The sequence below is a fragment of the Mus caroli genome, unplaced genomic scaffold, assembly GCF_978045245.1.
Source record: "Mus caroli unplaced genomic scaffold, Mus_caroli_1 scaffold_7, whole genome shotgun sequence".
Lineage (NCBI taxonomy): Eukaryota > Metazoa > Chordata > Mammalia > Rodentia > Muridae > Mus > Mus caroli.
The window spans coordinates 139246966-139262789 of record NW_028227262.1 but is presented as its reverse complement, the minus strand read 5'-3'; the positions used below and the strand labels follow the sequence as shown (position 1 = coordinate 139262789).

Genomic DNA, 15824 nt, shown 5'->3' with positions numbered 1-15824 from the left:
GTTGGTGGGATTGCAAGCTTGTACAACCACTCTGGAAATCAGTCTGGCGGTTCCTCAGAAAATTGGACATAGTACTACCGGAGGATCCAGCAATACCTCTCCTGGGCATATATCCAGATGATGTCCCAACTGGTAAAAAGGACACATGCTCCACTATGTTCATAGCAGCCCTATTTATAATAGCCAGAAGCTGGAAAGAACCCAGATGTCCCTCAACAGAAGAATGGATACAGAAACTATGGTACATTTACACAATGGAGTACTACTCAGCTATTAAAAAGAATGAATTTATGAAATTCCTAGCCAAATGGATGGACCTGGAGGGCATCATCTTGAGTGAAGTAACACAATCACAAAAGAACTCACACAATATGTATTCACTGATAAGTGGATATTAGCCCAAAACTTAGGATACCCAAGATATAAGATACAATTTGCTAAACGCATGAAACTCAAGAAGAATGAAGACCAAAGTGTGGACACTGTGCACCTTCTTAGAATTGGGAACAAAACACCCAGGTAAGGAGTTACAGAGACAAATTTCGTAGCTGTGATGAAAGGATGGACCATTTAGAGACTGCCGTATCCAGGGATCCATCCCATAATCACCTTCTAAACACTGACACCATTGCATACACTAGCAAGATTTTGCTGAAAGGACCCAAATATAGCTGTCTCTTGTGAGATGATGCCGGGGCCTAGCAAACACAGGAGTGGATGTTCACAGTCAGCTATTGGATGTATCACAGGGCTCCCAATGGAGAAGCTAGAGAAAGTACCCAAGGAGCTAAAGGGATCTGCAACCCTATTGTTGGAACAACATGATGTACTAACCAGAACCCCGGAGCTCTTGTCTCTAGCTGCATATGTATAGAAAGATGGCCTAGTCGGCCATCAATGGAAAGAGAGGCCCATTGGACTTGCAAACTTTATATGCCCCAATATAGGGGAATGCCAGGGCCAAAAGAATGGGAATGGGTGGGTAGGGAAGTGGGGGGCGCTATGGGGGACTTTTGGGATAGCATTGGAAATGTAATTGAGGAAAATATGTAATAAAAATATTTAAAAAAAAATAAAGACACAGTACTGATTAAAAAAAAAAAAAAGAAAAGAAAATTGTTCCAAGATAAAAGGAAATTAGGAGTCTGTGTTATCAGTAAAGCTACCCTAACAAATTTATTCAGAAATGTCTTTAAACAGAATGGAACTGGTGACAGATGCAAAATGAAGAAAGTAAGGAAGAGAAGGAGGGCAACGGGGAACTAGAAAAGGGAAAGGTGCAAGAGAGGAAAGGTGCAAGCTAAGAAACAGGTTTTCCAAGTCCACAGAATAGAAGTAAAGTATATTACTAATTGTATTTCTGTATATTCTTCTTGAAGACTAAAATGTAAAATGCAAGTCTACTTGTAATCAATAAAAATAAAGGTTTAAGTTCAATCTAAAAAAAAAAAAAAGTAGTGAGGGGTTACTCTAGTGGTCACAGTTGAAATTAAGTACTGTGATGGCTTTTTCCTGTAACATTTCTATCCCCTCAAGTCATACCCTTACTCTTAAGGGGTCTAAAATGAAGATTCCAATTTTAAAGCAGAAAGAGTCTGTATATATAAATAGAAGTGTTCTCTGAGACTTTTGGTCATTCCCTGCTCTGGGCCTGAGGATCACACAATTCTGGAGTCTCCCTAGTCTCTCTGGGTATTCAGCTAAACACAAAGAGCAATGTTTCCTCTGGAGATATTCCCAGGTGAAGGTATCTTCTGATGCTTTCTTTCAGATGTCTCCTGTCCTGTGCCTCATTTGTGTCAGATATTCTCTGCTCTCTGCAATGTTGGTGGACTCTCTCCTTCTCCAGTCATGTTTGACACCAGATGTAACAGTAACTTTTATATCTTCAGAAGAAGAAATGAAATAAGAGTTGTACCCAACTGAACATACAAATTAGCTTTCTTTTATGCCTTGTTGAGATAAGTAAACAATATCTTCTAAGTCCATCTGTGGCTGCTTACTTCATCTTAACCATATTTTTTGAATTGTGTTTATTAGGTAAAGAAGATATATCATGACATTTACTATTCCTAAATCTGCTACATTTATTTTTGGGATTTTCCTTGATAAACATTCTTTTTTCTTTTGTTTTGAAAAAAAAAAAAAAAAAGACCCATACATCCCAGCCTGAACTCAAATTTAATTTACAGCCTACACTGTCTTAATTTCTCCTCTCCCTAATTTCTAAGTTACAGACATGGAACACCAAGTTCATCTCATCTCTAAGAAATTCTAGTTATGACTTTTTACATTTTTTCAGCATTTTACATGTCTTTAGAAAATACAACACACCGTAATAATAACAGCTTTGAAGTTTTATCTACCACCACTTTGACCTATGTCAGTTCTTGTCTGTGTCTTGTATTCTGGATCACATTTTTACAATGTTTTATAGGTATGATCATCTTTCTTGGATGTCTGACTGACTACGTTTACCTATTTATTTTCTTGAAACATTTGAATTATTATAATTAGGCTTGGTAATTCTGGATGTATGAATTAATTGTTGTACTTCCTCATATGAAAGAACATTCTTTTTTTTTTAATTAGATATTTTCTTTGTATACATATCAAATGCTATCCCGAAAGTTCCTTATACCCTCCCCCCGCCCTGCTCCCCTCCCTACCCACTCCCGCTTCTTGGCCCTGGCATTCCCCTTTACTGGGGCATATAATGTTTGTAATACCAATGGGCCTCTCTTCCCAGTGATGGCCAAGTAGGCCATCTTCTGCTACATATGCAGCTAGAGACATGAACTCTGGGGGTACTGGTTAGTTCATATTGTTGTTCCACCTATAGGGTTGCAGACCCCTTCAGCTCCTTGGGTGCTTTCTCTAGCTTCTCCATTGGAGGCCCTGTGTTCCATCTTATAGATGACTGTGAGCATCCACTTCTGTATTTGCCAGGCACTGGCATAGCCTCATATGAGACAAATACTCCTCTTTTCTTCTAGACATTAGGGAAACACATTGCATGCTATTGAGTTCTTCTTTCTTCTTTCTTCTTCTTCTTCTTCTTCTTCTTCTTCTTCTTCTTCTTCTTCTTCTTCTTCTTCTTCTTCTTCTTCTTCTTCTTCTCCTCCTCCTCCTCCTCCTCCTCCTCCTCCTCCTCCTCCTCCTCCTCCTCCTCCTCCTCCTCCTCCTCCTCCTCCTTCTTCTTCTTCTTCTTCTTCTTCTTCTTCTTCTTCTTCTTCTTCTTCTTCTTCTTCTTCTTCTTCTCTTCTCCTTCTCTTTCTCCTTTTCTCCTTCTCCTTCTCCTTTTCTCCTTCTCCTTTTCTCCTCCTCCTCCTCCTTTTTCAAGACAGTGTTTCTCTGTATAGCCCTGACTGTACTGGAACTCACTCTGTAGACCCGGCTGGCTTTGAACTCAGAAATCTGCTTGACACTGTCTGGCAAGTGCTGAGATTAAAGGTGTGTGCCACCACTGCCCAGCTCTGAGTACTCTTCTAAGTAGCCAGTACTTTTATTATGAGGTTTTCCAGGGGAAATTTAGACCCTTGTGAGACATAGACAGGTAATAGTTTAGGGCCTTCTTTTTCTAGAATTTGATAATATCATATATTATACTATGCATCTATGTACCAATACAGGTGGATGAATAACTTCATCTAAACCCATGACATTGATCAATATTAATGAACACATTGAATGAGGAATTTCTTTACTTCTGAATTTCTCAAAATGATCCTTCCCTCCATGGTTGCCTAGGGAAGTCTAGACAAATTTTGTCTTTAAATTCCCCATTTTATTTTTTCAGCTCCTGATGTTCCTGGTTGTTTGTGTGTGTGTGTGTGTGTGTGTGTGTGTGTGTGTGTGTGTTCTCACTCCTTGTCCTTTTTCCTTGGATACCCTATGTAGACTAGACAGGCATGAATTCAGCCATGATTCACTGTGTTATAAATTTATTATTCTTCAGGTTTTTGTGTCCAGTGTCTTACAAACAGTTGTAATATTTCTCCTGTGTTTGTTTGCTTTCTTGATGGTGTAAAGTTACACCTAATATTTTAATAGTATATTTTAGATATAATAAATTATTTTAGAACATACATTGCTTTTAGGTAATCAAATGCTATGTAATTTTGCTCAACTTACTAAACCAGTGGATGATAAAACAAATGTTTTGGTTAAGAGGCTGTGTCATTTCTTTCAAATTATTGTATTTAATGGAAAAAAAAAAGTAAAGAATTACCTTACCGAGGCACAAGCCCATTAGCACTGTACACTCACACTGATATGCTCTGTTATGTCAGTTTACTCTAATAAGCAGAGATTTGTACTTACCATATCCTTTAGTGAACATAAATGTTTTATTTCATATATATAATATTTTTAGTAGGTGTTTGCAGAATTAAGTTATATTTTCTCTAATTTCCAGAGCTTTCTTATGTTTAATTAAAGACTGAGAGCTTTGGAGATTTCCTCCTTTAATTTGTGTGAGCTTAATATTCAAAACTGCCTACATTCATAGTGAAAGATCTCAGGGTGAATGGTTGGAGTTGCATATACTCAGATCTGTTGCCTCATGTATGAGGGAAGGAGGCCTTCAAGTGAGAAGATCCCACAGCTTTTAACTCTTTTTGAACACTAACATATAGCAAATTCTACAAACATTCCTCCAGGTGCTCATCACCTCCTTTTTTTTATTTTTATTAGATATTTTCTTTATTTACATTTCAAATGCTATCCTGAAAGTTTCCTATACCCTCCCCCCGTCCTCCTCCCCTACCCACCTACTCCCACTTCTTGGCACTGCTGTTCCCCTGTACTGGGACATATAAAGTTTGCAAGACCAAGGGGCCTTTCTTCCCAATGATGGCCAACTAGGCCATCTTCTGCTACATATGCAGCTTTACGACATGAACTCTGGGGGTACTGGTTAGTTCATATTGTTGTTCTACCTGTAGGCTATCAGACCCTTTCAGCTCCTTGGGTACTTTCTCTAGCTTCTCCATTGGGGGCCCTGTGTTCCTTCAATAGATGACTGTGAGCATCCACCTCTGTTTTTGGCAGGCACTGGCATAGCCTCACAGGAGACAGCTATATCACCTCCTTTCTTATGTTTTACTGTTACTTAAGCTTAGAGTTAACTCCTTTTGTCTTCTCTATGTTCAAAGTTGTGAACATTTCCAAAGTATAAGAAAAATGTTCGTTTTTTTCCCTCAAAACATATTTACTAATTTTAAATCAAAACATGACAATTTTCTTTCTAATTCTCTCTTTAAAATTACTGTACTGATTTGTTCATTCATTGAGTGAGTGAGTGAGTGAGTGAGTGAGTGAGTGAGTGAGTGAGTGAGTGAGAGAGAGCAGCTCTCTCCCTTCATATTTAATGTTGTAAGAATTGCAGACAGGTCTTTAAGCTAAAGTGTGAGCAGGCCCTCAATTATCTTCTGATTTAGCTTTCAAAATGATCTTAGCACTTAGTTCAAGTAAAACATTCAACTTGAAGTTTAAGAAGTACTTGAGAAATAAAGAGGAATAAAGGTCAGAGAAAACTTAATTTTTAGCATGCTATTTTAATGGTTATTCAGAATGTTTTGAGCAAACCTAGTTTCAAGTCAGGTTAAATAGAATTCCCTTTAAATGAGGTCAGAAATGTTGAATTTCTACTAGAGATATTTCTGTAAAATATATCACTACATGTATGATAGTTATGACACATGGCATATAGGAGTCAGAAGAAAATGAGATGATAGCTATAATACAAGTGTAGCAAAGACAGATGCTTTTTTCTACTTTTCTGGATTAATCTCTTATCTGACTGATTAAATGGAATCATAAGGTGTTTCTAACAGTTCTTTCTTTGGGTTATAAATAATTGATTAAAAAACCTGAATTCCTTGTATATTGGACTGAACTTGTTAAAAGTGATATCGTACCTAAGGCTTTAGACAAGCATGTTAGAAGGAATGCAATTTAAATAAATGAATACAGAATGCAAGTCTTTAATTTAAAAAAAAATAACTGAAATTGCAGCTTTGGGTTTTTTCTTTCTTCTTTTCTTTGTGCTTATACCTGCAAAGACCCCTGTGGATTAAATAACTGGTGTGTATACACTAATAAAAATCCCATTAAATTAAATGGCCAGTAGGCATGTGGAATGTCCTGTCGCAATTTCAGAAGACAGTTTGTTACCAGACACCCTGCTATGCACATTTTATTTTATCAGGGTTAAGAAAAACATTTATATAAATCAATTTATTCCTATTTTAAAAGTTCCAAGTATCCTGGAAATCATGACTTTATAATTTTTCTTTTCCTGGAAATGGTTGGGTGGATCCAGCTATGGTACTGTTCAGAATACCCTATAGTAAATATATATAATCAACACAATTGGTCAGTAATTCCCATTCCCTAGGCTATTACTTTTTTCTTCAATTTGTGAGCAATAAAAGTAGCAATTCAGTGCATATTGTATTACAGAGAAAGTGTTTATAGAACACACTGTACCTGCTTTCTGTTTGAAATAATTTCAAAAGTATAGAAATAGTTTTTTGCCTTGCAAGTGTTCTCTTCTTACTTTTAACTGTTCTACAATGTTAACAAGAGTCCACACTTTGTGGAATTCTTCACCAAGGCTTATGGTGACACATCTTACCATGCTCTTAATGAGTAGCAAGTATAGTCACTAGTGGGAAAAAATTACAGAACTGGAATAATGAAAAATAAAACATGAATAAAGATTAGAAAGTTGAACGAAGGGTCAAGAAAGTACATAGAATAAAGAAACATTTCTCTGGTTAAAAAATATCTCATAAAGAAAGGCAATGTGATACTAATGATGAATAAAATTTTCCTTTGTGATTATTTAAAACAATTAAACATTTTAGGGATTTTCATGATTTGGCTTGAGCAGTTGATCAGTGGATGTTTGTGTCTGTGTTCTCAGAGGTAAAGTCAAACACAGAAAATGCACACTAGATGGCACGAAACTGGTATTCACCAGACGAAATTGTAGTTTCTATTGCTTGGATCAGAGATGGCATTCCTGTTAGCTCAAAGGCTCTATTCAGGCTGTGTTAAAAAATCTTCAATATTTAGTAAGGACAGCTGAGTCAGAACATGCCTGTCTTAGTTAGGGTTTTACTGCTGTGAACAGACACCATGACCAAGGCAAGTCTTATAAAAAACAACATTTAATTGGGGCTGGCTTACAGGTTCAGAAGTTCAGTCCGTTATCATCAGTGTGGAAGCTTGGCAGTAACCAGGCAGGCATGGCGCAGGAGGAGCTGAGAGTTCTATGTCTTCATCCAAAGGCTGGAAGACTGACTTCCAGGCAACTAGGATGAGGATCTTATACCCACACCCACAGTAAGACACCCATTCCAACCAGGTCACAACTATTCCAACAAGGCCATGCCTTCAGATGGTGCCACTCCCTGGTCCAAGGATATACAAACCATCACAATGCCTAAGAGGCTCAAGCCAGCTGGTAGGTTCTAGACAAAGAAGAATGAACCACAGTGGTTATGCAATACTCAAAAGGAAAATATCCTATATTGTTAGGCAAGATGAATGATTGATGTGTTCAGCTAATCACGGCTCATGTGGGCTCACAGAAAATGCAACAGAAGGCACAAGGTATGCATGTGTCTGCACCAGGTCCTCTGCATACATGTTATGGCTATTAGCTTGGTGTTCCTACGAGACTCTTTAACAATGGGAGTGGGTAAGTCTCTGACTCTTTTGCCTGCTCTTGAGAGTTTTCTTCCATTGGGTTGTCCAGCCTTGATATGCAGGCTTTCACCTGTCTCTTTGTATCTTGTTTTGCCATGTTTGGCTATCATTTCTTGGAGGTTCTTTTCTGAAAAAGAAATGAAGGGAGAATGTACCTGGGGAAGAGGGAAGCAGGGGTGGCTAGGAAGAGTGGAGAGAGAGGAAACTGTGGTTGCAATATATTGTATGAGCAGAGAATCTATTTTTTAAGTGCACAGAGAAAACAAATAAGAAAGAAAGAAAGAAAGAAAGAAAGAAAGAAAGAAAGAAAGAAAGAAAGAAAGAAAGAAAATGGAAGAGTGCAGATAACAAAAGAACATTTATATAACCAAATTTTTTATTCATAGAATAAAAGACAATGAGACAACATTCTGAATCAAATTTCTGTGAGTTCTGTGTACAAGAATACTGATTCTAATTCTAACATTTTCAGAAATGCTTCCAGAGGCTAAAGTAACTATTTCAAACTGACAATAATCATTAAGATACTACTAGGAATTATAAAAAATATTTTTTAATTTATTTACATTCCAGCTATTTTACCCTCCCAATTCCCCCTCCCACAATTCCTCATCCCATTCCCTTACCCTTTGCATCTGAGAGGATGCTTCTCCCCCCCCGCCCCCCCCCCCACACACACTGGTATTCTCCTTTCCTGGGGCCTCATGTTTCTATAGGATTCTCCCACTGAGCCCAGACCAGGCAGTCCTCTGCTATATATGTCTGGTTCCTAAGAAAAGCCTGTGTATGCTGCCTGGAGGTTCGCTCAGCCTGTTGGAGCTCTGAGGGATCCAGATTGGTTGAGACCATTAGTCTTCCTATGGGGTCACCCTATTCTTCAGCTAATTCAATGCTTCTCTAATTCATCCATAGGAGTCGCTGACTTTATTTCAATGGTTGGGTATAGATATCTCTGTCTGTCTCAGTCAGCTGCTTTCAGCACCTCTCAGAGGACAGCCATGCTAGGTTTGTGTCTGTAAGCACATCATATCATCAGTAATAGTGATAAGCCTTGGTGCCCCACTATGAGATGGATCCCAAGTTGGACCTGCCACTTTCTGTCAGTCTCATCTCCTTTATTGTCTCTGCAGTTCTCTTAGATAGGAACAATTCTGGCTCACGAATTCTGATAGTGGGTTGATAATCCTCCCCTTCTACTTGAGGTCCTATCTATGCCCTACAGTGGGGAGAGGAAACTAATGTGGAAATTTAAATAAAAAATTCCCATTTGGGATATATTTCAAGTAAAAATAAAATAAAATGTTATTGAAAAAATGTTATATCACTTTGGATATAAACCAATTAATTATCATGAAAACAGATTAATATATAAGCCATACTATTTTTCCAGTAAAGAGAGTTCTTGGTCATAATAGAATAAAATTCAAAAAGATTAACTGAGCATTTTCAAACAAATACCAGGCAGAAGTAATACTGGATAAGTTACTGTACTTCCTTTATTAACAGGAAACAACTTAGAAAAAAGTGAGTGTATTCAATGTTTTATTTTAATAAGACTACTTATTTAAAGAGTGTTTGCGCTACATTAGTGCAATTTGAATATGTTTTTCATTACTTTCTCATCTAGAGATTGATTTTAACAACTCAGAAACAAACAAAAACAACAAAAAAGAAAAGAAAAGAAAAGGAAAGAAGAAAAGAAAAGAAAAGAAAAGAAAAGAAAAGAAAAGAAAAGAAAAGAAAAGAAAAGGCAAGGCAGGAAAGGAAAGGAAAGGAAAGGAAAGGAAAGGAAAGGAAAGGAAAGGAAAGGAAAGGAAAGGAAAGGAAAGGAAAGGAAAGGAAAGGAAAGGAAAGGAAAGGAAAGGAAAGGAAAGGAAAGGAAAGGAAAGGAAAGGAAAGGAAAGGAAAGGAAAGGAAAGGAAAGGAAAGGAAAGGAAAGGCACCTGCTGGATATAAGATATAAGAAAAGAAAGGCTCTGAAGAAAAATAGAAAACAAATCTAACTGGAACTACAAATAAGAAAAAATGTACTGTTAATTTATTATCTCCAGTATTTTCATTTCAGAATAAGCTATGATTAGATGAATACACTTGTGTCAGAATACCTTGTGTCAGAACCCTTGTTTCTTCAAATTGATAAACTAAAAATTTCTACCAAGCAATGAGCCTAATCCTCTAAAGGACTGGGACCCTTAGTGCAAATCTTGTCCTTTGGACAGAGAAAATTTGATGGAAACAAGAGAAAGTACAAAATATGCTGAGTTGCAGATCCCTTTAGATCCTTGGGTACTTTCTCTAGCTCTTCCATTGGGGGCCCTGTATCCTGCTATCCATCCAATAGCTGACTGTGATCCTCCACTTCTGTATTTGCTAGGCCCTGGCATAGTCTCAGAAGAGAGAGTTATATCTGGGTCCTTTCAGCAAAATCTTGCTAGTGTATGCAATGGTGTCAGCGTTTGGAAGCTGATTGTGGGATGGATCCCTGGATATGGCAGTCTCTAGATGGTCCATCCTTTTCTCTCAGCTCCAAACTTTGTCTCTGTAACTCCTTCCATGGGTGTTTAGTTCCCAATTCTAAAAAGGGGCAAAGTGTCCACACTTTAAAGGGATCTGCAACCCTATAGGTGGAGCAACAATATGAACTAACCAGTACCCCGGAGCTCTTGACTCTAGCTGCATATGTATCAAAAGCTGGCCTAGTCGGCCATCACCAGAAAGAGAGGCCCATTGGACTTGCAAACTTTATATGCCCCAGTACAGGGGAATGCCAGGGCCAAAAAGTGGGAGTGGGTGGGTAGGGGAGTGGGGGGAGTATGGGGGACTTTTGGGATAGCATTGGAAATGTAAATGAGGAAAATACCTAATTAAAAAAACAAAAAAGATGCTGAGTGCTCCCTAAGCAGGCTCTTCACAAGGAATCACACTGTAATCTTTTCAGAGAATTGTTACATGGAAAAAAAAAACCTAATAGAGTATTAGCATGTCTTCTTTTATAATATTAATATACTTAAGTCAGTAGGTGTTTCTGACATTGCAGTCAATAAGATGTTACAGTTGTGTTTCTTTTAAATGACTAAAATATTTTTGAAATTGTATGCATGATATACTTCCTATTAACATTAATTCTATCATATTGTTTATTTTCATTATAGTCATGAGGTTCACAAAGAGACTGAGTAATTTATTTTATCATTGTATCTCTGTCTCTCTCTCTGTCTATATATATATAATATATTATATATAATATTTATATTGTCATATTTACAATTGGAGCAGCCAACATATATATATATATATATATATATTTGTGTGTGTGTGTGTGTGTGTGTGTGTGTGTGTGTAAAACATACTGTAAGTCACTTTTATTAACACAATTCAGTTTTTAAAAGTAAACTGAGGGATAGAAGTAGCTATGGTTGAACAACACATAGAAATTTTCTTGTCTGGCATGTTTTTAATATAATATCAGCTAATACTGGAAATGTGTATGCACCAGCTAAATTCTCTAGGTATTCTATTTTTGAGACAGAAACACATATTAGATTTGATTGTAACTTGTCTAAAGTTGTGCAAATACTGCTATGCTTATGCTATTGTGCTAATCTTTCTCTGGTTTTATACAGTTTTGTTTATCCAAGACAGCTCAAGAGCTAGTAGGAGAAATCTGTTTGTGCTGGGGCTCAAAGCATGTCAGAAACTGTTAAGGAAGCTAATTTGTTCTCTAGAGGCTTATTAATAAATCAAATGGATGCTTGTCCCTGATGAGGCTTATAAGTTAATTAAGAATGATTGCTCTGTTTTAGATAGATGGGAGATTGAAGCTATTCTAGACAGAGGTTCCTGCCAGAAGGTATAAATCCATACTTTGAAAACGATGAAGGTCCTACCTATTCTTTGTAAAAGTAAAGTTGCTATTGAGAGTTTATGTATAAAAGAACCTATCAATAAATATCTGTGGTTATTTTGATTTACAAACACATACACACACACACACACACACACACAGAGAGAGAGAGAGAGAGAGACAGAGAGAGAGAGAGAGAGAGAGAGAGAGAGAGAGAGAGAGAGAGAGAGAGAGTTTTGTATATAACCTGTAAAAAATTAACTTTGTAACTTTTTATAAATAAAGTTTAGACTTCAATTTCAGAAATAGAAAAGAATGATGTCTGCTGATGCTCTTCCTATGTCAATACTTGAGGAAACTGAGCTGTTTATCTATGATGTGTGTAGATGGACTATTGTCATCTGCAGGGCACAGACCAGTAACTATAAAAGTCCCAATGAAAAGAAAACAAAGGCTTCTAAATTTTTCTACATTGTGTTTGAAGTGTGCTACATTATCTAAAGCGGCATATCATTTGTTTTACAACCTTTATGTTTAAAAATGAAGAAATAGAGCTGGCAACATTATTCCTTGGATAAACATACTTATTGCCAAACTTGATGATCTAAGTTTGATAGCTGGGACACAAAAGGTAAAAAGAGGTAATGAATTCTAACAGTAAAACATTATCTTAAAAAAAAATAAAGATAATAGAAACATCTCCTGACTGTCCAAAGTATGATTGTCAGCCTGCCCTGTCAGCATTACATGGGAGCTAATTAGAAATTTAAAACTCATATGTATTGAATTATGATCTAGATTTTAATAATATCTTAAGGTGATTTGCATGAATAATACATTAAAAGTACTAATACACATCATAATTATATTTCTTTTAAAAGAACTGTAGCATAATTACTAAACTGTTTATGGGATAACACTATAAATTAGTTCACCGTTTTCAGAAAGTGTTTTCTGACATTGCTATTCTCTGGATACATACTCAATGTAATTTCTAAATTACATTGTAACATATATACGAGTATTTTTTGGCCAAGTCAAGTTGACCATGAAATACATAATCATTGAATTTATCTTCCCTGCCACATCACAGATGCACTGAGAGGGCCTAAGTTCTGACTGAAAGATCATAGTTAAATAATGTGCCTTCCCTATGTGTTTAACCTCAATGTTTATATCTTCTTAACTTACATTTATGACTTTAAATCTTCCTATTAGAGTTTTTGCCTTAGAATATCTGCTTTAGAAGCTTTATAATCATTCTTCTACTGCCAGAAGTTTCCTTTCTTCAGAAAATTCACATAAGTTACCAGTTTTCACTGTCTTGTGCCTATGGTATATTTGCCTGCTTAGTAAATTACTAGCTAGTTCCATGAATAGCCAGTTGTAGTGATGATGCTAATCAATAATGCCCCTCAAACATAGGTCTTGGACTTACACAAAGCCCACTAGAAACATCTGCCAGTTTCCTTCACCCACCAGGTGTTAAATCCAGTTCCCAAGTCTCACCCGCAGATCTGTATCAAACTACCATCTGTGGCCTCTTCTCACACTTTGCTCAAATTCCAAGGGGATGAAACATAGAACACCCTGGTTTTTTCTCTTCTCTGAAACTCTTTAGGTCCCTATCTCCATGCTTAGTTCATTCCCATTCCAACATATTAACTCCCAATCCCTAGAAACACATTTTTGCTGAATCTAAAGTGTCCAAGCCTATTAGAATCTCTACTGGTTAGTTTAGGTTCACTCAAGTCCAGCTAGAGTCATTGGAGAGGCGAGAGTCTCAGTTTAGAGAATGACTACATAAGATCTAACTGTATGAAAGACGTAATCGACTAATCTTAATTAGTGATGGATATGGAAAAATCAGACTGTTAGATGTTGCTATCCGTGGGAATGTGATCCTGACTTCTCTAACAGGGCAAGATGAGCAAGCCATTGGAAGCAAGCCAATAAGCATCACTTTTCCAGTCTCTGTATCAGCACCCACCTTCAGGTACCTGTTGTGCTTGAGTTCATATTCTGACTTCTCTGAAGAACAATGATAGTGAAGACTAAGCAAAAACAAGATCAAAAAATGAAAACAAAACTAAGAAACAACAACAACAAAAACCCCAACCATTCAACCAGACAACCAACAAACAAACAAACAAACAAACAAACAAACAAACAAACAGAAGACCTTCTTTCCTAAATTGTTTTGAGCATGATGTTTCTCCATAGTAAAGATAACTATGACTAAGACAGGATCCCAGGACAATTTCCTACCAGGAAACACATAGTCACCACAATATAAGAACCAGAGAATAAGAAGACAAACTAGACAATTGAAATAAGGACCAGAGAAGGCAACAGAAACCAAGAGACAAAACAGTCACCCAACAAAGAATATATAGCAACATCTAGAATTACAATATTCTCAAATACATATGCCTCCATACTAGCGAAATGAACAAACAAAAATAAGGAAAACAAAAAATTGAAAAAATAAAAACACAGCAGATCATGAGTATTGCAACATAGCTTAAGCACAAGAAAAAGACATTAAAATTTTCTTTCTGAATATGATATGTCATTAAATACAAAGTGAATAAATCTCTTAATGAAATCTATGAAAACACCGCAAACAGAAAAAGGAAATGAATAAAAATATTTCAAGACTTGAATATGGAAATAAAATCAATAAAGAAACCCAAACTGAGTGGAATAAGAAAAGAAAAATTTAGAAACTTGAACAAGATATTCTGTGGCAAGCTTTGGCAAATGAATACAAGAAATGGAAGATAGATTCTTAAGAAAAAAAGACATTATAGAAGAGATAAATAATTTTGTCAAAAATGTTAAATCTAAAAATTCCAGGCACAAAATATCTAGTAAATCCAGGCTACTATGTAAAATTCATAGTTATGAATAACATGAATATAAGAAAGAAAAGAAATATGGGTCAAAGGCACATAAAATATTTTCAACAAAACCATGAATGACAATTTTTCAAACTTAGAGAAGGTGGCGCCTATGTAGGTACAAGAATACAGTTATACTTGCCAAGAAAATAAAGTTTTCTTGACATCCAGTAACCAACATTAAACATACAGAAAAAGTAAATAATATCGAAAACTTTGAGGGGAAAAATTAAAATATACAGGCAAGTCTGCTAGAATAACATCAGAAATCTCATTGCAGTTTATCAAGGCCAGAGGGCAGACTCAAATATACAACTGATGCCAGTTTAGACTACTATAGCAAACAAAACATCCAATCAAAGAAGATAAATAAAACAAAACTTTGCACAGTAAATCCAAATTTCAACAATGTCTATGAACACACCCAGCATTACAGAGGATGCTATAAGCAAAACTCCAGCCAAAAAGACACTCACGCACATGCACAGGCGCACACAACTTCAAAATAACAAGAATCAACAAACATTGCTTATTGATACCTCTCAACATCAATGGTTTCAATCCCTCAGGAAAAGATTAACAGAACAATTGTGAAAACAGGCTTAATCCTTCTTCATCCAAGAAGCACACTTTAAAATCAAGAATAGATATTACTACAAGATAAAAGGATGAACAAGGTTTCCAACAAGAATCTGTGAAGACATTTCATTCAAAGGAAACTGGTAAAAATTCAAGGTAAGCATTATCCAAGGGTGTTCCTGATAGTGGAATGTCTTTCTCATATTAAATGTAATATCCTCCACTTCTCTAAAGAATTAATGATGAGAAAAAAAGGGATGATTTTCAAGGGTAGTGTTAAGAAGTCTTGTGGTTTCTGTAAGACTGTGGGTATGAGAATAAGTCAGATAAGAAACATGGTCTATTTAGAATGCCTCAGCAATTGCTTCTCGGCCTTTTGGCTAAGATCAAGTGTAGAATGCCTCAGCAAAACAGAAAAAGAACTACAGCCCTAGAAGATGTATTGCATTGTTAGTGCACAATGTCAGAAAAACTGGAATCAGGACACTGAAGTTATAAATACGCATATTTTATTCATTAAAAAGAAAAATTCTAACAATTATACCTCATGAATATTTGAGTAGTATTCTCTGAGAAGAAAGTGTTAGGTTGATTTAAAATATTTTTATGTTTAGTGTTCTTCACAGCATCTAAGACACCTGCAAAAATTGAAAATTTGTGAGTCGATGCTACCACTTAAATGCCTCAGAGGGATTTTGCTTAATTTAGGACTTTCTGATAGATTTCTAAGGACTGGACTGTTTAGTATGTATGAGACTCTAGGTTCTTTACCTAGCACT

The 15824-nt window shown here is 36.3% G+C and overlaps 1 pseudogene; it reads left to right on the top strand.

Annotated features, from left to right (window-relative positions):
* The first annotated feature begins 15405 nt into the window (after window positions 1-15405).
* Window positions 15406-15562, top strand: LOC147004030 (U2 spliceosomal RNA; annotated as a pseudogene).
* Window positions 15563-15824: the final 262 nt, after the last annotated feature.